The sequence below is a fragment of the Pelophylax lessonae genome (genome assembly GCF_965119305.1).
Source record: "Pelophylax lessonae genome assembly, chromosome: 13".
Taxonomy (NCBI): Eukaryota; Metazoa; Chordata; class Amphibia; order Anura; family Ranidae; genus Pelophylax; species Pelophylax lessonae.
Window position 1 is genome coordinate 23,773,041 of NC_138780.1, and position 24,996 is coordinate 23,798,036.

The 24,996-nt window shown below is 48.3% G+C and overlaps 1 protein-coding gene across 1 annotated transcript in view; it reads right to left on the reverse strand.

Annotated features, from left to right (window-relative positions):
• SETDB1 (SET domain bifurcated histone lysine methyltransferase 1) overlaps positions 1–11,940 on the reverse strand; it is a 138,717-nt gene extending 126,777 nt beyond the window's left edge. The window contains exon 1 of the mRNA XM_082275506.1: positions 11,809–11,940. The gene's annotated coding sequence lies outside the window, so the exon portion shown is untranslated. The remainder of the gene's footprint in view (positions 1–11,808) is intronic.
• Between the last annotated feature and the right edge of the window lie 13,056 nt (positions 11,941–24,996).

Consider the following 24,996-nt stretch of genomic DNA (forward strand, 5'->3'; position numbering starts at 1 on the left):
ATGAGGACACACCAATATGCAGCACTGATAGTTGGTACTGTTGGGGATCAATGATCTGATTAACTGTGCATGTCTGCCCTGTAAGAAAATGCCACACGCTGTCAGTGTGAGAGAGGAAAGCTGATAAACCGGCATTTCCTTTTTTACATGTGATCATCTGTGATTGGATATGGCTGATCACATGATCACACAAGTAAAGAGCCGCGTCATCGCCTCTTTACCAAGATTGGGGACACACCATGTCTAAGTGACACAGCTCGCCACGATGCGTGCCCACGCAACCGGGGAGAGAGTGGGATGACGTCATAAGACGTCGTCTTAGACCCCATTCACACTTGGTCGTCTGACAAGTCGCGGTCCATTGATTAGCACAGGACCCGTTCTAATAGGAGCGACACCGCCCTCCGTCATTTGTCTATGCCGCGGGTGGGAGGTGGTTAAAGTAATATCCATGTCTGACTACAGAGGCCTTTCCGGACTTGGGCTATCACACCTGTGTGCAGGAGAATATGGTTATAAGGTAGGAAGGCTCCGGTGAGAGGAATCATGGGATATGTAGTCCTGAAACAAGAAATCACCTGACACGACAGTGGACACTCCCTGAGCCAGAAGTTTAGGGAAGCGGCACTCTATCTCATTCCAGCAGCACAGAGGAGTATAAAATGACTACCTGAACAGTAAGGTCCCTTCCACATTTGTGTGACTGGTCCTGCGATTTGGGACTGCAAAGTCGCATGACAAGTCGCACTCCATGATTTCCAATGAGTACCGTTCATATCTGTGCGACTTCAAGTTGTAATGACTTCAAAGTAGTCCCTGCACTGCTTTGGGCCGATTTTAATGCTTTTTGAGGTCTATAGGCATTGGTTCAAGTCCAGTCAAAATAGCTACAAAAATTGCGTGACTTTTAGCTCACATAAGTGTGAAAGGGGCCTTAAAACACCAACAGGAAGGGTTGGTTCTGGTTGGTAGTGTGTTGGGTTGGTTCTGGTTGGTAGTGTGTTGGGTTGGTTCTGGTTGGTAGTGTGTTGGGTTGGTTCTGGTTGGCAGTGTGTTGGGTTGGTTCTGGTTGGTAGTGTGTTGGGTTGGTCCTGGTTGGCAGTGTGTTGGGTTGGTTCAGGTCGGTAGTGTGTTGGGTTGGGTTGGTTCTGGTTGGTAGTGTGTTGGGTTGGTCCTGGTTGGTAGTGTGTTGGGTTGGTTCTGGTTGGTAGTGCGTTGGGTTGGTCCTGGTTGGTAGTGTGTTGGGTTGGTCCTGGTTGGTAATGTGTTGGGTTGGTCCTGGTTGGTAGTGTGTTGGGTTGGTTCTGGTTGGTAGTGCGTTGGGTTGGTCCTGGTTGGTAGTGTGTTGGGTTGGTCCTGGTTGGTAGTGTGTTGGGTTGGTTCTGGTTGGTAATGTGTTGGGTTGGTTCTGGTTGGTAATGTGTTGGGTTGGTCCTGGTTGGTAGTGTGTTGGGTTGGTTCTGGTTGGTAGTGCGTTGGGTTGGTCCTGGTTGGTAGTGTGTTGGGTTGGTCCTGGTTGGTAGTGTGTTGGGTTGGTCCTGGTTGGTAGTGTGTTGGGTTGGTCCTGGTTGGTAATGTGTTGGGTTGGTTCTGGTTGGTAGTGTGTTGGGTTGGTTCTGGTTGGTAGTGTGTTGGGTTGGTTCTGGTTGGGTTGGTCCTGGTTGGTAGTGTGTTGGGTTGGTCCTGGTTGGTAGTGCGTTGGGTTGGTCCTGGTTGGTAGTGCGTTGGTCCTGGTTGGTAGTGCGTTGGGTTGGTCCTGGTTGGTAGTGCGTTGGGTTGGTCCTGGTTGGTAGTGTGTTGGGTTGGTTCAGGTTGGTAGTGTGTTGGGTTGGTCCTGGTTGGTAGTGTGTTGGGTTGGTCCTGGTTGGTAGTGTGTTGGGATGGTTTTGGTTGGCAGTGTGTTGGGTTGGTTCTGGTTGGTAGTGTGTTGGGATGGTTTTGGTTGGCAGTGTGTTGGGTTGGTTCTGGTTGGTAGTGTGTTGGGATGGTTTTGGTTGGCAGTGTGTTGGGTTGGTTCTGGTTGGTAGTGTGTTGGGATGGTTTTGGTTGGCAGTGTATTGGGTTGGTTCTGGTTGGTAGTGTGTTGGGATGGTTTTGGTTGGCAGTGTGTTGGGTTGGTTCTGGTTGGTAGTGTGTTGTGCTTTTAAAGTGCAGGAACCATTTCTTAAACCCAAATGTGGAACTTCTGCTCATTTGCTTCCACCCCTCGGGTCCCCTCCTCCTACCCTCTGCCGCTGAGCCAATCCGAATGCGCAGCAGTAGGGACCCGCCTGTGAAGCTGCAAGGCTTCACTGCCGGGTTTCCTGACCAGCAATGGCACCCTACAGCCGATGGATACATCGGCTGCGGTGCCGACATCGCTGGACTCCAGGACAGGTAAGTGTCCTAATAATAAAAGTAAGCAGCTACAGTATGTGTAGCTGCTTTTAGTTTTTGAAAAGGGGGGGGGGGGCGGAACTCCGCTTTAACCACTAAAAGCTTATACAGCCTAGGGCGGCCCGGCTGCGCACAATCACATACATCATGTACGTGATTTTCGGGAGGGGGGCGCGCACAACTGCACATGCTGCTGGAGTGAAACTCCTGCTGCGATTGGGCACAGCAGGAGCCAATCAGCGGGTCCGATGGCTGTCGGGACCCGCCAATCATTCGGCAGAATGACATAATAGCAGTCTGCCTATGTAAACAAGGCAGGCCGCTGTTCAGTCAGGGAGGAAGAGATTGATCTTGTATTGTGCGTTAGCTAAGCTGAAACACAAATCTCTCTCTTCCTCTAGTGCATCCACTCCCCCTACAGTTAGAAAGCACTCCCAAGGAGCACACTAAACCCCTTGATCACCCTAGTGTTAACCCCTTCCCTGCCGGTGTCATTTATACAGTAACAGTGCATTTTTTTTGCACTGATCGCTGTACTGGTGTCACTGGTCCTCAAAAAGTGTCACTTAGTATCAGATTTGACAGCCGCAATCCCGCAAAAATCACTGATCGCCACCATTACTAGTAAAAAAAATAAAAATAAATAAAAAAAGTCCATGAATGTATCCCATAGTTTGTAGACGCTATATTTTTTGCGCAAACCGATCAATATACACTTATCTGCATTTTTTTTTTTAACCAAAAATATGTAACAGAAATACAAATTAGCCTAAAATGATGAAAACAATTTGATTTCTTTAATTTTTGTTTATTTCGAATGTTTTATAGCAGAAAGTAAAAAAGTATTGTTTGTTTTTTTCTTTTTTTTTAGAAACGTTGCTCTTTTTTGTTTCTAGCTCAACAAATAAAAACCGCACAGGTGATCAAATACCGCCAAAAGAAAGCTCTATTTGTGTGGAAAAAAAAAGGAAACACTTTTATTTGGGTACAGCGTCGCACGACTGCTTGTCAGCTAAAGTAACGCAGTGCCGAATCGCAAAAAAATGGCCTGGTCATTAAGGCTGGGTTCACACTGGGGCGACTTGTCAGGCGACTTAGTTGCATGACAAGTGGCACTCCATTCAGTGCAATGGAACCGTTCTAATAGGAGCGACTCAAGTAGCTCCGACTTAGAAAAAGGCTCCTGCACTACTTGGGGGTGACTTCGGATCGGCTTGCATAGACTTCTATTAAAGTCGTCGTTTGCAAGCCATGCTGAAATCGCGCTGCGGGGGGCGGCTTCAGAGTCGGGCGGCCTTAGGCTCCATTCACACTACCGCGACTTGTCAGCCTGACAAGTCGCAGTCCATTGACTGCTACAGGACCCGTTCTAATAGGAGCGACACAAGTCGCTCAGACTTAGAAAAAGGGTCCTGTACTACTTCGGGGCGACCTCGGAGTGACTGGCATAGACTTCCATTATGTGAAGTCCGTGCAAGTCGCGCCGAAGTCAAGGTGCACGGGACTTCACAGGTCGCCACCCGAAGTCGTGCCGCTTCAGTGTGAACTGCCACTTAGGGAGTAAAACCTTCCGGAGCTGAAGTGGTTAAAGTGAAACTTCACCCAAAAGGGGACGTTACACTTTTTTGCATCCCCAGCACCACATTTGGAACCTTTGTTTTGGGGGGGGTTGGGGAGCGGGCACCTGGTTTTTACAACAGGTCAGCCCCCCCTCTTTACCCTGCAGCCTTCAGGGACACATCACAGGTCCCAGATAACTGTGGGACCACCCAGAAAGCGCAGTACAGCTCACACATGAACAGTGAGGAGCTGGCTGTGAAGCTGCCGCTTTCCCTTCATCAAGATGCCAGCACCCGGACCCGAAGCAGATTGAAGAATTGGCTCAGGTGAGGACAACACTGGATCCCAGACAAGGACAGGTAAAAGCAAAAGTCAGCAGCTACTGTATTTTTTTTTTTTTTGGGGGGGGGGGGGGGGGGGTAAGACTGCAGTTCCTCTTTCATTTTACTGAGCTGGAATGTGTAGAAAGTTAATGAATGAAGCCGAGGTGCCGGACTGAACGTAACAGGCATGGTGGAAATTGTGACATCAACCACCCCGCCTCTCTACCTCAGCCAATCAGAAGAAGCCTTCACAGTAATAAGGTAAAAATAAAAACGGAAAAATACGGGGGGGGGGGGGGGGCGGGGAACGCAACAGGGCAAAACTTGTCGCCATTTCATTAACCACTTGCCTACCACCGGCAGTACAAATACTGCGGCATGTCGGCTCTGCCCCGCGAAATGACGTAACGTGTATGTCAATTTACAGGATCGCAAGTAGGGGCGCGCGCCACGGGGGAAGTTGATCTGCGGGTCCGGCGGCCTTGATTGCCAGCGGGCACCCGCAATCCCTCCCCGTGAAGACAGAACGTCGATCAGCTGTTCTATACACGGCTGTTCTGTCAGCAATGACCACAGGGATCCTGTGCTCCTATTTAGGAACACAGGTCTCTGTGTTCATTCCATAAGCCCATCCCCCACACAGTTAGAAAGCACCCCCTAGGGCAGGGATGGCAAACCTTAGCACCCCAGATGTTTTGGAACTACATTTCCCATGATGCTCATGCACTCTGCAGTGTAGTTGAGCATCACGGGAAATGTAGTTCCAAAACATCTGGGGTGCCAAGGTTCATTATCACTGTCCTAGGGACACATTTAACCCTTTGATCGCCCCTGGTGTAACCCACTTCCCTGCCAGTGTCATTGTTAAAGTAATAGTGGGCATACACTACACTAAAATTGGCGGAAATTCGGTCATTTGGACAGGTCTTTCGTTTTTCGTTAATGGGCACAAATCGGTTGTGAAAAAAAAAAAAAAAAAAAACGAAGGACAAGTTTGGAAATTTTCTGCCGAACGAACGATAAATTGAAAAGGTTAATGTGTTTCTGGTCCAAAATATTTGCACTAGGTATATTATTATTATTATTAGCTCAATTTGGGTACCTGCGCTTATGGTGTTATAAATTCATTAACTAATTAAATATATTTATATTTAATACAATTTTGAGTAGCACTGACACCCATATTTATTATTATTACTACTACTACTACTACTACTACTACACACCAGTGGCACTTTAGATTTATTTTAAGTGGTTATTTACTTACATTAGCTCATTCAGCATTTTTTGCACTACTGGATTTTTTTTTTTTTTACATGCGTTCTAACAATTTATTTTTTTTCCATGCATTATTACAATTAATTTATTTTTTTACATGCGTTCTAACAATTTATTTTTTTTCCATGCATTATTACAATTAATTTATTTTTTTACATGCGTTCTAACAATTTATTTTTTTTACATGCATTATAACAATTTATTTATTTTTTTACATGCGTTCTAACAATTTTTTTTTTTTTTTTTTTTACATGCGTTCTAACAATTTATTTAATTTTTTTTTTACATGCGTTCTAACAATGTTTTTTTTTTTACATGCGTTTACAACAATATATTTATTTCTGTATTTATGATCCCTATATATTTGATGTTTATTGATTATTGGATCACATTGAGTCACTATTTGGTTCGCTACTTATTGCGCAGCATTTTTTGATATAAATGTAGCAGAATACATATTGGCCTAAAATGAAAAAAATAAAATTTCAACTTTTTTTTTTTATTGGGAATGTTATAAAAAGCAAAAATATTGTTTTTTTTCACCCCAGAATTTTTGCTTTTTTTGTTTATAGCACAAAAAATAAAAAAAATAAAAAAAAACGCAGAGGTGATCAAATACCACCAAAAGAACACTATTTGTAGGGGGGGAAAAAAAAAAAAAAAAAAAAAAAAAAAAAAAACGAAGGACAAGTTTGGAAATTTTCTGCCGAACGAACGATAAATTGAAAAGGTTAATGTGTTTCTGGTCCAAAATATTTGCACTAGGTATATTATTATTATTATTATTATTAGCTCAATTTGGGTACCTGCGCTTATGGTGTTATAAATTCATTAACTAATTAAATATATTTATATTTAATACAATTTTGAGTAGCACTGACACCCATATTTATTATTACTACTACTACTACTACTACTACACACCAGTGGCACTTTAGATTTATTTTAAGTGGTTATTTACTTACATTAGCTCATTCAGCATTTTTTGCACTACTGGATTTTTTTTTTTTTACATGCGTTCTAACAATTTATTTTTTTTACATGCATTATAACAATTAATTTATTTTTTTACATGCGTTCTAACAATTTATTTTTTTTACATGCATTATAACAATTAATTTATTTTTTTACATGCGTTCTAACAATATGTTTTTTTTTTTACATGCGTTCTAACAATTTATTTTTTTTTTTACATGCGTTTACAACAATATATTTATTTATGTATTTATGATCCCTATATATTTGATGTTTATTGATTATTGGATCACATTGAGTCACTATTTGGTTCGCTACTTATTGCGCAGCATTTTTTGATATAAATGTAGCAGAATACATATTGGCATAAAATGAAAAAAATTAAATTTCAATTTTTTTTTTATTGGGAATGTTCTAAAAAGCAAAAATATTGTTTTTTTCCCCCAGAATTTTTGCTTTATTTTTGTTTATAGCACAAAAAATAAATAAAAAAAACGCAGAGGTGATCAAATACCACCAAAAGAACACTATTTGTAGGGGGGGGAGAAAAAAAAAAAAAAAAAAAAAAAAAAAGAGGACACCAACTGTATTTGGGTACGACGCCGTTAGTTAAAGTAACGCAGTGCCGAATCGCAAAAAATGGCCTGCTCATTAAGGGGGAAAATCCTACCGGACCAGAAACGGTTAAAGAAAATAAATGTTTGAGGTCAAAATAGATTTAATTGCACGTATCCACAGACAGAAGGGCGGACGTTTGTGGCCCACAGGGCCCCATCCGATCCCTACACATCCATTCCAGAGGTATCAGACAATTGTACAGGTAAGAAAACCTCTTTGGATCCCTACCGGGGAATCTACACACACTGGGAGGCGGTCAGATTATACAGGTACAACCAATCAGTGAAGGCCACAGCCAGCTTCTCGGGGTTGCGGTGATCACTATACCCAGTATGGGGGCTCAGGTTATCCCTGCACCCATCATGGGTGGTTGCAGTAATCCTTGTGCTCACCATGGGGGCTCTGCAGATCCCTTCCTCATTGTGGGTGGTTACATTGATCCCCGCTCTCATCATAGGGTGCAGGTCATCCCTGCGCTTATTATGGGGTTCCGGTCATCCCTGCGCTAATCATTGGCGGTTGCGGTGATGTCTGTAATCAGCATGTGGGTTCCACTGATCCCCGGCGCTCATCATAAGGGGGTCCGATGAACCCCGCGCTGTTGCGGTGATTCTCATGCTCACCATGGGGGGGTTCCTGTGATTCCTGCTCCTATCATGGGTGGTTGTGGTGATCCCTATTGCTCATCATAAGGTGCAGGTTATCCCTGCACTTAAAGCGGAGTTCTACTCAAAAGTGGAACTTACGCTCATCTGTCCCCTCCCGGTGCTACATTTGGCACCTTCCGGGGGGGGGGGTACCTAGTTTTTGACAGGTACCCAGTCCCCCCACTTCCATCAGACCTCGCCGTGGTGAGATACGTTAAAAGTTCGGATCCCTGCATCTAGGCCAGTAGGAGAGCGCAGCGCGCTTTGCACATGTGCAGTAGGGACCCGGATGTGAAGCCATAAGGCTTAGCGGACGGGTTCCCTTACCGGCAATGGTGGCAGCAGCATCGGACAGTGGATGGAAACATCGGCTGCGGTGCCGACATCGCTGGACTCCAGGACAGGTAAGTGTCCTAATATTAAAAGTCAGCAGCTCCGCTGATTACGGTTCTCATCATAGGGGTGCCAGCTGATCATCGCGCTCATCAGGGACGTCCCTGATGCGCCACGGGTGGGCGTCCCTGATGCGCCACACTCGCCACGGGTGGTCGTCCCTCATACGCCGCGCTCGCCACAGGGGAGGGGGGCGTCCCTCATCCGCCGCGCTCGCCACAGGGGAAGGGGGCGTCCCTCATCCGCCGCGCTCGCCACAGGGGAAGGGGGCGTCCCTCATCCGCCGCGCTCGCCACAGGGGAAGGGGGCGTCCCTCATCCGCCGCGCTCGCCACAGGGGAAGGGGGCGTCCCTCATCCGCCGCGCTCGCCACAGGGGAAGGGGGCGTCCCTCATCCGCCGCGCTCGCCACAGGGGAAGGGGGCGTCCCTCATCCGCCGCGCTCGCCACAGGGGAAGGGGGCGTCCCTCATCCGCCGCGCTCGCCACAGGGGAAGGGGGCGTCCCTCATCCGCCGCGCTCGCCACAGGGGAGGGGGCGTCCCTCATCCGCCGCGCTCGCCACAGGGGAAGGGGGCGTCCCTCATCCGCCGCGTTCGCCACAGGGGAAGGGGGCGTCCCTCATCCGCCGCGCTCGCCACAGGGGAGGGGGGCGTCCCTCCGCCGCGCTCGCCAAAGGGAGGAAGGGGGCGTCCCTCATCCGCCGCACTCGCCACAGGGAGGAAGGGGGCGTCCCAGATCCATCGCGCTTGCCACAGGGAGGAAGGGGGGGGTCCCTGATCCACCGCGCTCGCCACAGGGAGGAAGGGGGCGTCCCTGATCCACCGCGCTCGCAACAGGGAGGAAGGGGGGCGTCCCTGATCCACCGCGCTCGCAACAGGGAGGAAGGGGGGCGTCCCTGATCCACAGGGGAAGGGGGGCGTCCCTGATCCACCGCGCTCGCCACAGGGAGGAAGGGGGGCGTCCCTGATCCACCGCGCTCGCCACAGGGAGGAAGGGGGCGTCCCTGATCCACCGCGCTCGCCACAGGGAGGAAGGGGGCGTCCCTGATCCACAGGGGAAGGGGGGCGTCCCTGATCCACAGGGGAAGGGGGGCGTCCCTGATCCACCACGCTCGCCACAGGGAGGAAGGGGGGCGTCCCTGATCCACAGGGGAAGGGGGGCGTCCCTGATCCACCGCGCTCGCCACAGGGAGGAAGGGGGGCGTCCCTGATCCACAGGGGAAGGGGGGCGTCCCTGATCCACCACGCTCGCCACAGGGAGGAAGGGGGGCGTCCCTGATCCACAGGGGAAGGGGGGCGTCCCTGATCCACCGCGCTCGCCACAGGGAGGAAGGGGGGCGTCCCTGATCCACAGGGGAAGGGGGGCGTCCCTGATCCACCACGCTCGCCACAGGGAGGAAGGGGGGCGTCCCTGATCCACCACGCTCGCCACAGGGAGGAAGGGGGGCGTCCCTGATCCACAGGGGAAGGGGGGCGTCCCTGATCCACCGCGCTCGCCACAGGGAGGAAGGGGGGCGTCCCTGATCCGCCGCGCTCGCCACAGGGGAGGGGGGCGTCCCTCATCCGCCGCGCTCGCCACAGGGGAGGGGGGCGTCCCTCATCCGCCGCGCTCGCCACAGGGGAGGGGGCGTCCCTCATCCGCCGCGCTCGCCACAGGGGAAGGGGGCGTCCCTCATCCGCCGCGTTCGCCACAGGGGAAGGGGGCGTCCCTCATCCGCCGCGCTCGCCACAGGGGAGGGGGGCGTCCCTCCGCCGCGCTCGCCAAAGGGAGGAAGGGGGCGTCCCTCATCCGCCGCACTCGCCACAGGGAGGAAGGGGGCGTCCCAGATCCATCGCGCTTGCCACAGGGAGGAAGGGGGGGGTCCCTGATCCACCGCGCTCGCCACAGGGAGGAAGGGGGCGTCCCTGATCCACCGCGCTCGCAACAGGGAGGAAGGGGGGCGTCCCTGATCCACCGCGCTCGCAACAGGGAGGAAGGGGGGCGTCCCTGATCCACAGGGGAAGGGGGGCGTCCCTGATCCACCGCGCTCGCCACAGGGAGGAAGGGGGGCGTCCCTGATCCACCGCGCTCGCCACAGGGAGGAAGGGGGCGTCCCTGATCCACCGCGCTCGCCACAGGGAGGAAGGGGGCGTCCCTGATCCACAGGGGAAGGGGGGCGTCCCTGATCCACAGGGGAAGGGGGGCGTCCCTGATCCACCACGCTCGCCACAGGGAGGAAGGGGGGCGTCCCTGATCCACAGGGGAAGGGGGGCGTCCCTGATCCACCGCGCTCGCCACAGGGAGGAAGGGGGGCGTCCCTGATCCACAGGGGAAGGGGGGCGTCCCTGATCCACCACGCTCGCCACAGGGAGGAAGGGGGGCGTCCCTGATCCACCACGCTCGCCACAGGGAGGAAGGGGGGCGTCCCTGATCCACAGGGGAAGGGGGGCGTCCCTGATCCACCGCGCTCGCCACAGGGAGGAAGGGGGGCGTCCCTGATCCACCGCGCTCGCCACAGGGAGGAAGGGGGCGTCCCTGATCCACCGCGCTCGCCACAGGGAGGAAGGGGGCGTCCCTGATCCACAGGGGAAGGGGGGCGTCCCTGATCCACAGGGGAAGGGGGGCGTCCCTGATCCACCACGCTCGCCACAGGGAGGAAGGGGGGCGTCCCTGATCCACAGGGGAAGGGGGGCGTCCCTGATCCACCGCGCTCGCCACAGGGAGGAAGGGGGGCGTCCCTGATCCACAGGGGAAGGGGGGCGTCCCTGATCCACCACGCTCGCCACAGGGAGGAAGGGGGGCGTCCCTGATCCACCACGCTCGCCACAGGGAGGAAGGGGGGCGTCCCTGATCCACAGGGGAAGGGGGGCGTCCCTGATCCACCGCGCTCGCCACAGGGAGGAAGGGGGGCGTCCCTGATCCGCCGCGCTCGCCACAGGGGAGGGGGGCGTCCCTCATCCGCCGCGCTCGCCACAGGGGAGGGGGGCGTCCCTCATCCGCCGCGCTCGCCACAGGGGAGGGGGGCGTCCCTGATCCACCGCGCTCGCAACAGGGAGGAAGGGGGGCGTCCCTGATCCACCGCGCTCGCCACAGGGGAGGGGGGCGTCCCTCATCCGCCGCGCTCGCCACAGGGGAGGGGGGCGTCCCTGATCCACCGCGCTTGCCACAGGGAGGAAGTGGGGCGTCCCTGATCCACAGGGGAGGGGGGCGTCCCTGATCCACCGCGCTTGCCACAGGGAGGAAGTGGGGCGTCCCTGATCCACAGGGGAAGGGGGGCGTCCCTGATCCACCGCGCTCGCCACAGGGGAGGGGGGCGTCCCTGATCCACAGACCTCACCACGGGGGGGGGGGGGGTCCCAGACCTCACCACAGGGGGGCTCCACTGATTCGCAGACCTCACCACGGGGGGGGGCAGCTGGGACCCCCGAGCACTGTCCAATCAGAGAGGTGTATTTGCAGGGTGTGAAGGAGCCCCAGCAGAGGATGGGAGATCAGTGCAGAGCCCAGTATACATGCAGTAGAGGGCAGAGGTCAGATCTCCCCGCACCCCCATACACTGGGGGGCTCCCCTCTCCTCAGACTGGAGCCCCGCACTGCCCGGCCACCCACGTGTGTCATTGCGCCTCTACTACACTCTATAAGGGAGACAAGTCACTGTACCGGCAGATGCTGGCCGCCTCTCTCCGCTCGCGTCCTCCTCCGTCTTCCCGGTACCCCCCTTCCTGTCTCCGGTTGACGGACCGGAAGTCTTGCTCCGGGAACCGAACAGCCTCGTTAGCTGCGCCCGGAACTGACGTCACACAGAGCCCACCCACAGAGAAAGAGGGGCGCGGCCTGCAATAAGCGGGAGTAAGGGGGGGAAAAAAAAATCCGCGCTTTTGTCCAGAGGGTGGAGAGAAAGTTCATGGTTCTGGCATGTGATAGGCTGAGGGGATGGCAGCTCTCCCGCCTCTCTATCCTTCACCCTATCACAGGACACCGCCGTGATCACACCGGAGTTATGCAAATATAAACAGAAGGGGGCACGTGACATAATATGGGCGGAGCCACAGGGGACTTGAGGGTAATACGAGTTGGGGTTGCATTTAAAGGGCCAGTGAATGTATATTAACTACTTTCAGACCGAAAGATTTGACCCCCCGTAAAGCGGTTGTAAACCCTAAAATTAAAAAAAAAGAAAAACCTGCAAGACAAAGGCATAATGAGCTAGTGTGCATTGCATACTAGCCCATTATGTATAACTTACCTTAGAACGAAGCCCCGACACGGACCCCCGGACATCGCTGCGGGCGCTGCCATGATCCCTCGCCGTCTCTTCCGGGTTCGGCGGCTGCGGCGCGGTGATTGGCCTAAGAGACGGCTCCGGCGCGATGATTGGCCGGAGCCGCGATGACGTCACTCTCGGCAAACTCCCGGCACATAAATTGAAGGTCTCCCCGGACCTTCAGAGCGCATGCGCCGCTCGCGCGAGCGGCTGCATGCACCGTAAATATCTCCTAAACCGTGCCGGTTTAGGAGATATTATTTGTACCTACAGGTAAGCCTTATTATAGGCTTACCTGTAGGTAAAAGTGTCAAAAAGCGGGATACTACCGCTTTAATGACCAGGCCATATTTTGCGATTCGGCACTGCGTAAATTTTACAGACAATTGCGCGGTTGTGCGACGCCGTACCCAAATAAAATTGACGTCCTTTTTTCCCACAAACAGAGATTTCTTTTGGTGGTATTTGATCACCTGTGCGTTTTTTATTTTTTTTGCGCTATAAACAGAAAAAGAGCGACAATTCTGAAAAAAAAAAAAACAATATTTTTCACATTCTGCTATATAACATTCCCCCCAAAAAAATTAAAAAATCTAAATTTTTTTAACACTTTAACCACTTTACCACCGGAGGATTTTGCTGTCTTACGTCCAGGCCACTTTTTGCGATTTGGCGCTGTGCGACTTTAACTGACAATTGCGCGGTCGTGCGACGCCGTACCCAAACGAAATTTACGTCCTTTTTTTCCCACAAACAGAGCTTTCTTTTGGTGGTATTTGATCACCTGTGCGATTTTTATTTTTTTGCGCTATAAACAGAAAAATTAGCGTTTATTTTGAAAAAATAACAATATTTTTCACATTTTTTTATATGAAATTCCCCCCCCCCCCCCCCCAAAAAATGTAAAAATCAAATTTTTTTTAAATTTCTGGCCAATTTGTTTTCTGCTACCTATGTTTGGTAAAAAAAATCGCAATAAGCGTATTTTGATTGGTTTGCGCAAAAGTTATTGCGTTTACTAACTAAGGGAAAGATTTTTGTCATTTTTGGTGTTTTTTTTTTAACGCGTAATGGCGGCGATCTGCGATTTTTTTTGCGGGACTGCGACATTGCGGCGGACAGATCGGACCCTTGACTGACATTTTTGACACTTTTGGGGGTACCAGTGACATTTCTACAGTAATCAGTGCTATAAATATGCACTGTTACTGTAAAGATGACACTGGCAGGGAAGGGGTTAATTTTATTGGAGAGGGAGGGGTTAATGTATGCCTGGTGCTTACTAACGTGTGTGGGGGGAGGTGACTTTGTGAGACAGGGACAGATCGGATGTCCAGCTTTGCTGAACACTCCGATCTGTCAGTCCCTGTCACTTAGGAGATCCGCCCGCTCTGTTTACACAGGCGGGCGGATCTCCTCACTCGATTCCCCGACGATCGGGGCAGAGCAGCGGCGATCGCCGACGCTCCTCCCCTGGCCCTACTCCCGCTGTGAATGAAAACAGCGGGAGCGCGCCTCCGGCGGCGCGCGAGCGCCGCCTACAGGGGGAGGAGTCCAGCGACGTAGGTCTACGTCGCTGGACGGGATCGTGCCGCTTTGCCGCAGTACGCTCAATGTGAGCGGTGGGCAAGTGGTTAGGCCAATTTGTTATCTGCTACATATTTTTGGTTAAAAAAAAAAATCGCAATAAGCGTATTTTGATTGGTTTGCGCAAAAGTTATCGCGTTTACTAACTAAGGGAAAGATTTATGTCATTTTTTTTTTTTACTAGTAATGGCGGCGATCACGCAATCCAGCATTATAGAAGTGTCCTGGAGGCGATCGGTTCTTATTTCCTATATGCATGTATACATCTTATGTTTGTGAGTATAATGGTTGCTATCTATTTGGATTTTAAGAAACTTTTATAGTGGTAATGCACAAGGTCAATGTGCCCTTCTCTTGTTGTTGTCTTTCAGGGTTGAGAATAATGCCAGGTGTCCACCTGTAAAAACAAAAGTACACATCTTGGAATGCACCCCCAAGACCAGAACTGTCAGACTTGACCAAGAGGGAACCCACTGTATGAAACAGATTCCATGGTTACCACCACGCTGATTGAAGCGGTAGCAGTGTATTCACATAAGCGGGTACGTATCCTCCACTAACCACTTTGGCCAATGACTACTGGAGCTATCTCTCATACAGACAGGATTCCCGGTGTTCCGTGAGAATTACCTACCCCGTGAGAAATGCCTACCCTCGTCACTTCCTGTCAGTAACAGCTGAGCAGCGCAGCAGTGCGCATGCTCACAGCCCCGGATACGTAATGGAACAGCAGAGGAGCTGACTAGTGCGCATGCTCTGAGGGTATGAAATGATCACGGCAGTGTGTGTAACGCGAGCGGTTACATTAAAACAGCTGTGCTGCAATATGAGTCATCTCCGCTCCTGTCCCTGGCACTTCCCTGATCTGGGCTAGTAAATATAAAAGTGTAATGTTCTGGTACCTTTGGGTACCCTAATTACTCTTTCATAAGTGTATGCGCCCCACCATTCTCTTTTAGTAAGGTGCGCATACACCTTTAAGACTGATGCTGTCATCACTGAGCGCCGGACTGGATGGCTATTTAGATCGCCGGCTCTCACTCACATGTGTTCGTTCAAACTGCTTTGTGCCTTGATGCTAACCTGTCTTGAAGCTCTCATGCTTGCAAGCATACCTCGCTGTCGGAACCACGCTGCGCTGATCCCTGTATCCCGCTACCGGATCATCCGCTCTTGCCGAACCTCTCCTCTACTACATTGCTATTAGTGATAAATACCCCACAGGGGAAACCTCTATAACTTTCATACTAAAGCTTACACTATCTAGCTCTGCATACTAAGGACTATTACTACATCTGCATTATCTAAGATTGCTAGCTCTTGAGCCTACTACCACCTGTTCTTGCACTGGGTTGATCTCTCTTGTATGTCCACCTGCTACTCTGTCATCTGCTACCATACATGATTGCTAAACCTATCTGCATCCCATCTGCTACTATCTTACTTTCAAGAACATTTCCTTTCAAGTTTCTGTCATCTACCATCTCTTCCCAACCTGTCTCATCAGCCTATCATCACTGTGTTACTATATACATAAGTCACTCTAGGAAACATCTTATTGAGTGTGTGTATTTACTTGCTGAATTGAGATCATCCACACATGATGAGTCATTGAGAGTTGGGATAGGTGTCTCAGCGTTTCTCTACATGACTACTGAAGTGGAATATTTCTGCAGCTGAAAATCCACATCATACATAAAACGCAGGAGCGTTACAAAAAGCGGCTCTCGGCTCCGTGATTTATCTTTTCATACACCCGTCGCCGCTTTTATATTTACTAGCCCAGATCAGGGAAGTGACAGGGACAGGAGCGGAGATGACTCATATTTCAGCCGAGCTGTTTTAATGTAACCGCTCGCGTTACACACACTGCCATGCACCGGAAGTGACGAGGGTAGGCATTTCTCACGGTTAGGTAATTCTCATGGAACACTGGCTCACGAGGCAGGTCTGACAGGCGGCGGGAGTGCTACTCTTCCCCTCCGCCCCGACTGGGTAATGCCTTTGGAGATTTTATCTGAATCAAAATGTGAGCGTAATACTTTTATGCTGTTACTTTATATTGCTTTTAGGCCTCGTTCACGCGGGGCATACTAATCTGTGTGACGGCCGTATTTACCCACACGGGGAGGCACAGGTGTCGCCTGCATCCCTGTGCGGGCAGTGCCATTGCTGTCAATTGGGACGCAGAAACTGCACGGAAATGGCCAATGCCAATAATGGGACATCCATGCGGATGCAGGACGAAATACCTTAATAAATACCTTGGACTGATTATTTTGCAAAAAGGCATTTATTTGGGGGATATTTGTACTGTCCTGGCACTTTCAGGCCTCAAGAAGTATAATAGGCCATCAGTACATCAGGATTGATCAATTTTCAGATATGGTATATATATATATATATATATATTTTTTTTTTTTTTTTATATCACAAACACGCTCTTTTGAGTGTGCATGGAGGTGAGCGGCCATTGCACATATTGGTTTGTTTAGCTCACTAAAGTGACACGCTATTTCTTCAGGCAACATGGTTTATTAGTCACAGAAGTCACTTGATATTATTTTGAATTTTGTGAATTCCCATCACAAGTCACTATCCACTGGAATCATCACCCTTCACATTGCTCACTATATGAACTTTATTTTTGGACTCTAGTTTTGTGGATTGGTTTCACTGCATTATTCATTTGTCTGTGCATCTATTTGATTGATTTTATGTCAGCAGTTTTGCTGATTCCACAATATTATTTCTTCACTTGCACTTTTTGCACTTAACCACTTTTGTTTTTTTATGTGCATGTTTACCGAGTCATCTTCTATTGATGTTATTCATCTTTATATTTCATTAGAATATACCGCCCTGCATCCACCCACTTCTAATTATGGGCATACATGCAATGTTCTTTTTTCATTTTTTTTTGTTCTTCAACGATCGATGTGAATGAGGAAATATCTGCCAAGAAAAGGGAAAAAAAATATACATGCCAAAGCATAGGAGGCGATCCGTCCACTGTCCACCCCAGCTCCCATGCTTTGACATGTATGCTCTTTTTTTTATTGCAGTAGTGAAATCACCTCCTACAGCGCTCTAGTCACTGATTTATGTATTCTGAAAGAAAACCCTGTTGCTGTCAGAATAAACAGATCAGTGCTGCAGCTGAATGGGCTTTCTGCAATGCAAGCAACGGTTAACAATAAAACATAGTAACAACAAAACATTATCTCAATAAAACAGTAACTTTTTGATTGCAATCTGTGCCAAAAAAAGAGTAAAAAATATATGCCGAAGCATAGGGGCAATCCACCCACTGTCCACCCCAGCCCCTATGCTTTGGCATTTACGCTTTTTTTTTTAAACTGCTTTGGTGAAATCACCTTCTACAGCGCTATAGTCACTGATTTATGTATGCTGAAAGCAAACCCTGTTGCTGTTAGAATAAACAGATCAGTGTGCTGCAGCTGAATGGGATTCCTGTAAAGCAAACAATGGTTAAAGATAAAACACTGTAACAATAAAAAATTAACTCAATAAAACAGCAACTTTTTTTAATTGCACTCTATGCCAAAAAAAAAAAGAGTAAACAATATATGCCGAAGCATAGGGGCGATCCGCCCACTGTCCACCCCAGCCCCTATGCTTTGGCATTTACTTTTTTTTTTTAAATGCGGTGGTGAAATCACCTCCTGCAGGGCTATAGTCACTGATTTATGTATGCTGAAAGCAAACCCTGTTGCTGTCAGAATAAACAGATCAGTGTTGCAGCTGAATGGGGTTTCTGCAATGCAAGCAACGGTTAACAATAAAACATAGTAACAACAAAACCTTATCTCAATAAAACAGCAACTTTTTGATTGCAATCTGTGCCAAAAAAAGAGTAAAAAATATATGCCAAAGCATAGGGGCAATCCACCCACTGTCCACCCCAGCCCCTATGCTTTGGCATTAAAGCTTTTTTTAAACTGCGGTGGTGAAATCACCTCCTACAGCGCTATAGTCACTGATTTATGTATGCTGAAAGCACACCCTGTTGCTGTCAGAATAAACAGATCAGTGCTGCAGCTGAATGGGGTTTCTGCAATGCAAGCAACGGTTAACAATAAAACATAGTAACAACAAAACATTATCTCAATAAAACAGCAACTTTTTGATTGCAATCTGTGCCAAAAAAAGAGTAAAAAATATATGCCGAAGCATAGGGGCAATCCACCCACTGTCCACCCCAGCCCCTATGCTTTGGCATTTACGCTTTTTTTTTAAACTGCTTTGGTGAAATCACCTTCTACAGCGCTATAGTCACTGATTTATGTATGCTGAAAGCAAACCCTGTTGCTGTTAGAATAAACAGATCAGTGTGCTGCAGCTGAATGGGATTCCTGTAAAGCAAACAATGGTTAAAGATAAAACACTATAACAATAAAACATTAACTCAATAAAACAGCAACTTTTTTTAATTGCACTCTATGCCAAAAAAAAAAGAGTAAACAATATATGCCGAAGCATAGGGGCGATCCGCCCACTGTCCACCCCAGCCCCTATGCTTTGGCATTTACGCTTTTTTTTTAAATGCGGTGGTGAAATCACCTCCTGCAGGGCTATAGTCACTGATTTATGTATGCTGAAAGCAAACCCTGTTGCTGTCAGAATAAACAGATCAGTGTTGCAGCTGAATGGGGTTTCTGCAATGCAAGCAACGGTTAACAATAAAACATAGTAACAACAAAACCTTATCTCAATAAAACAGCAACTTTTTGATTGCAATCTGTGCCAAAAAAAGAGTAAAAAATATATGCCGAAGCATAGGGGCAATCCACTCACTGTCCACCCCAGCCCCTATGCTTTGGCATTAACGCTTTTTTTAAACTGCGGTGGTGAAATCACCTCCTACAGCGCTATAGTCACTGATTTATGTATGCTGAAAGCACACCCTGTTGCTGTTAGAATAAACAGATCAGTGTGCTGCAGCTGAATGGGATTCCTGTAAGGGCTCTTTCACACGGTCCGCTCCGTAGGCGGATCCGTGTTTGCTCAGCGGGGATCGATCCGCGATCCCCGCTGAGACGGCGGGTGACAGCCCCGTCTCCGCTTGCAGAGCGGAGAGGGAGGTGTCTCAGCACCCGCTGCCCTCTATGGGGGATCGGATGAGAGCGGACCGCTTGTCCGCTCTCATCAGATCCGCTCCGATTACTGAACGGATGGAAAAATAGAGTTTCCATCCCTCCAGATTTCACGGACAGGATCGGATGCGGATGGCAGCGGGTGTCAGCGGAGGTGTCTCCGCTGACACCCGCTGCCCCATAGCTGCATGGAGGATCCGATCAGATCCGCCTAAAAAACTGACAGGTGGATCTGATCGGATCGCCCGTGTGAAAGAGCCCTAAAGCAAACAATGGTTAAAGATAAAACACTGTAACAATAAAACATGAACTCAATAAAACAGCAACTTTTTTTAATTGCACTCTATGCCAAAAAAAAAAAGAGTAAACAATATATGCCGAAGCATAGGGGCGATCCGCCCACTGTCCACCCCAGCCCCTATGCTTTGGCATTTACGCTTTTTTTTTAAATGCGGTGGTGAAATCACCTCCTGCAGGGCTATAGTCACTGATTTATGTATGCTGAAAGCAAACCCTGTTGCTGTCAGAATAAACAGATCAGTGTTGCAGCTGAATGGGGTTTCTGCAATGCAAGCAACGGTTAACAATAAAACATAGTAACAACAAAACCTTATCTCAATAAAACAGCAACTTTTTGATTGCAATCTGTGCCAAAAAAAGAGTAAAAAATATATGCCGAAGCATAGGGGCAATCCACTCACTGTCCACCCCAGCCCCTATGCTTTGGCATTAACGCTTTTTTTAAACTGCGGTGGTGAAATCACCTCCTACAGCGCTATAGTCACTGATTTATGTATGCTGAAAGCACACCCTGTTGCTGTTAGAATAAACAGATCAGTGTGCTGCAGCTGAATGGGATTCCTGTAAGGGCGCTTTCACACGGTCCGCTCCGTAGGCGGATCCGTGTTTGCTCAGCGGGGATCGATCCGCGATCCCCGCTGAGCCGGCAGGTGACAGCTCCGTCTCCGCTTGCAGAGCTGAGAGGGAGGTGTCTCAGCACCCGCTGCCCTCTATGGGGGATCGGATGAGAGCGGACCGCTTGTCCGCTCTCATCAGATCCGCTCCGATTACTGAACGGATGGAAAAATAGAGTTTCCATCCCTCCAGATTTCACGGACAGGATCGGATGCGGATGGCAGCGGGTGTCAGCGGAGGTGTCTCCGCTGACACCCGCTGCCCCATAGCTGCATGGAGGATCCGATCAGATCCGCCTAAAAAACTGACAGGTGGATCTGATCGGATCGCCCGTGTGAAAGAGCCCTAAAGCAAACAATGGTTAAAGATAAAACACTGTAACAATAAAACATGAACTCAATAAAACAGCAACTTTTTTTAATTGCACTCTATGCCAAAAAAAAAAAAGAGTAAACAATATATGCCGAAGCATAGGGGCGATCCGCCCACTGTCTGCCCCAGCCCCTATGCTTTGGCATTTACGCTTTTTTTTTTAAATGCGGTGGTGAAATCACCTCCTGCAGGGCTATAGTCAGTGATTTATGTATGCTGAAAGCAAACCCTGTTGCTGTCAGAATAAACAGATCAGTGCTGCAGCTAAATGGGGTTTCTGCAATGCAAGCAACGGTTAACAATAAAACATAGTAACAACAAAACATTATCTCAATAAAACAGCAACTTTTTGATTGCAATCTGTGCCAAAAAAAGAGTAAAAAATATATGCCGAAGCATAGGGGCAATCCACCCACTGTCCACCCCAGCCCCTATGCTTTGGCATTAACGCTTTTTTTAAACTGCGGTGGCGAAATCACCTCCTACAGCGCTATAGTCACTGATTTATGTATGCTGAAAGCAAACCCTGTTGCTGTCAGAATAAACAGATCAGTGCTGCAGCTGAATGGGGTTTCTGCAATGCAAGCAACGGTTAACAATAAAACATAGAAACAACAAAACATTATCTCAATAAAACAGTAACTTTTTGATTGCAATCTGTGCCAAAAAAAGAGTAAAAAATATATGCCGAAGCATAGGGGCAATCCACCCACTGTCCACCCCAGCCCCTATGCTTTGGCATTTACGCTTTTTTTTTAAACTGCTTTGGTGAAATCACCTTCTACAGCGCTATAGTCACTGATTTATGTATGCTGAAAGCAAACCCTGTTGCTGTTAGAATAAACAGATCAGTGTGCTGCAGCTGAATGGGATTCCTGTAAAGCAAACAATGGTTAAAGATAAAACACTATAACAATAAAACATTAACTCAATAAAACAGCAACTTTTTTTAATTGCACTCTATGCCAAAAAAAAAAGAGTAAACAATATATGCCGAAGCATAGGGGCGATCCGCCCACTGTCCACCCCAGCCCCTATGCTTTGGCATTTACGCTTTTTTTTTAAATGCGGTGGTGAAATCACCTCCTGCAGGGCTATAGTCACTGATTTATGTATGCTGAAAGCAAACCCTGTTGCTGTCAGAATAAACAGATCAGTGTTGCAGCTGAATGGGGTTTCTGCAATGCAAGCAACGGTTAACAATAAAACATAGTAACAACAAAACCTTATCTCAATAAAACAGCAACTTTTTGATTGCAATCTGTGCCAAAAAAAGAGTAAAAAATATATGCCAAAGCATAGGGGCAATCCACTCACTGTCCACCCCAGCCCCTATGCTTTGGCATTAACGCTTTTTTTAAACTGCGGTGGTGAAATCACCTCCTACAGCGCTATAGTCACTGATTTATGTATGCTGAAAGCACACCCTGTTGCTGTTAGAATAAACAGATCAGTGTGCTGCAGCTGAATGGGATTCCTGTAAGGGCTCTTTCACACGGTCCGCTCCGTAGGCGGATCCGTGTTTGCTCAGCGGGGATCGATCCGCGATCCCCGCTGAGCCGGCGGGTGACAGCCCCGTCTCCGCTTGCAGAGCGGAGAGGGAGGTGTCTCAGCACCCGCTGCCCTCTATGGGGGATCGGATGAGAGCGGACCGCTTGTCCGCTCTCATCAGATCCGCTCCGATTACTGAACGGATGGAAAAATAGAGTTTCCATCCGTCCAGATTTCACGGACAGGATCGGATGCGGATGGCAGCGGGTGTCAGCGGAGGTGTCTCCGCTGACACCCGCTGCCCCATAGCTGCATGGAGGATCCGATCAGATCCGCCTAAAAAACTGACAGGTGGATCTGATCGGATCGCCCGTGTGAAAGAGCCCTAAAGCAAACAATGGTTAAAGATAAAACACTGTAACAATAAAACATGAACTCAATAAAACAGCAACTTTTTTTAATTGCACTCTATGCCAAAAAAAAAAAAAGAGTAAACAATATATGCCGAAGCATAGGGGCGATCCGCCCACTGTCCGCCCCAGCCCCTATGCTTTGGCATTTACGCTTTTTTTTTAAATGCGGTGGTGAAATCACCTCCTGCAGGGCTATAGTCACTGATTTATGTATGCTGAAAGCAAACCCTGTTGCTGTCAGAATAAACAGATCAGTGCTGCAGCTAAATGGGGTTTCTGCAATGCAAGCAACGGTTAACAATAAAACATAGTAACAACAAAACATTATCTCAATAAAACAGCAACTTTTTGATTGCAATCTGTGCCAAAAAAAGAGTAAAAAATATATGCCGAAGCATAGGGGCAATCCACCCACTGTCCACCCCAGCCCCTATGCTTTGGCATTAACGCTTTTTTTAAACTGCGATGGCGAAATCACCTCCTACAGCGCTATAGTCACTGATTTATGTATGCTGAAAGCAAACCCTGTTGCTGTCAGAATAAACAGATCAGTGCTGCAGCTGAATGGGGTTTCTGCAATGCAAGCAACGGTTAACAATAAAACATAGTAACAACAAAACATTATCTCAATAAAACAGTAACTTTTTGATTGCAATCTGTGCCAAAAAAAGAGTAAAAAATATATGCCGAAGCATAGGGGCAATCCACCCACTGTCCACCCCAGCCCCTATGCTTTGGCATTTACGCTTTTTTTTTTAAACTGCTTTGGTGAAATCACCTTCTAAAGCGCTATAGTCACTGATTTATGTATGCTGAAAGCAAACCCTGTTGCTGTTAGAATAAACAGATCAGTGTGCTGCAGCTGAATGGGATTCCTGTAAAGCAAACAATGTTTAAAGATAAAACACTGTAACAATAAAACATTAACTCAATAAAACAGCAACTTTTTTTAATTACACTCTATGCCAAAAAAAAAAGAGTAAACAATATATGCCGAAGCATAGGGGCGATCCGCCCACTGTCCACCCCAGCCCCTATGCTTTGGCATTTACGCTTTTTTTTTAAATGCGGTGGTGAAATCACCTCCTGCAGGGCTATAGTCACTGATTTATGTATGCTGAAAGCAAACCCTGTTGCTGTCAGAATAAACAGATCAGTGTTGCAGCCGAATGGGGTTTCTGCAATGCAAGCAACGGTTAACAATAAAACATAGTAACAACAAAACCTTATCTCAATAAAACAGCAACTTTTTGATTGCAATCTGTGCCAAAAAAAGAGTAAAAAATATATGCCGAAGCATAGGGGCAATCCACTCACTGTCCACCCCAGCCCCTATGCTTTGGCATTAACGCTTTTTTTAAACTGCGGTGGTGAAATCACCTCCTTTAGCGCTATAGTCACTGATTTATGTATGCTGAAAGCACACCCTGTTGCTGTTAGAATAAACAGATCAGTGTGCTGCAGCTGAATGGGATTCCTGTAAGGGCTCTTTCACGCGGTCCGCTCCGTAGGCGGATCCGTGTTTGCTCAGCGGGGATCGATCCGCGATCCCTGCTGAGCCGGCGGGTGACAGCTCCGTCTCTGCTTGCAGAGCGGAGAGGGAGGTGTCTCAGCACCCGCTGCCCTCTATGGGGGATCAGATGAGAGCGGACCGCTTGTCCGCTCTCATCAGATCCGCTCCGCTCCGATTACTGAACGGATGGAAAAATAGAGTTTCCATCCGTCCAGATTTCACGGATAGGATCGGATGCGGATGGCAGCGGGTGTCAGCGGAGGTGTCTCCACTGACACCCGCTGCCCCATAGAGCTGCATGGAGGATCCGATCAGATCCGCCTAAAAAACTGACAGGTGGATCTGATCGGATCGCCCGTGTGAAAGAGCCCTAAAGCAAACAATGGTTAAAGATAAAACACTGTAACAATAAAACATGAAATCAATAAAACAGCAACTTTTTTTAATTGCACTCTATGCCAAAAAAAAAAAGAGTAAACAATATATGCCGAAGCATAGGGGCGATCCGCCCACTGTCCGCCCCAGCCCCTATGCTTTGGCATTTACGCTTTTTTTTTAAATGCGGTGGTGAAATCACCTCCTGCAGGGCTATAGTCACTGATTTATGTATGCTGAAAGCAAACCCTGTTGCTGTCAGAATAAACAGATCAGTGCTGCAGCTAAATGGGGTTTCTGCAATGCAAGCAACGGTTAACAATAAAACATAGTAACAACAAAACATTATCTCAATAAAACAGCAACTTTTTGATTGCAATCTGTGCCAAAAAAAGAGTAAAAAATATATGCCGAAGCATAGGGGCAATCCACCCACTGTCCACCCCAGCCCCTATGCTTTGGCATTAACGCTTTTTTTAAACTGCGGTGGTGAAATCACCTCCTACAGCGCTATAGTCACTGATTTATGTATGCTGAAAGCAAACCCTGTTGCTGTCAGAATAAACAAATCAGTGCTGCAGCTGAATGGGGTTTCTGCAATGCAAGCAACGGTTAACAATAAAACATAGTAACAACAAAACATTATCTCAATAAAACAGTAACTTTTTGATTGCAATCTGTGCCAAAAAAAGAGTAAAAAATATATGCCGAAGCATAGGGGCAATCCACCCACTGTCCACCCCAGCCCCTATGCTTTGGCTTTCACGCTTTTTTTTTAAACTGCTTTGGTGAAATCACCTT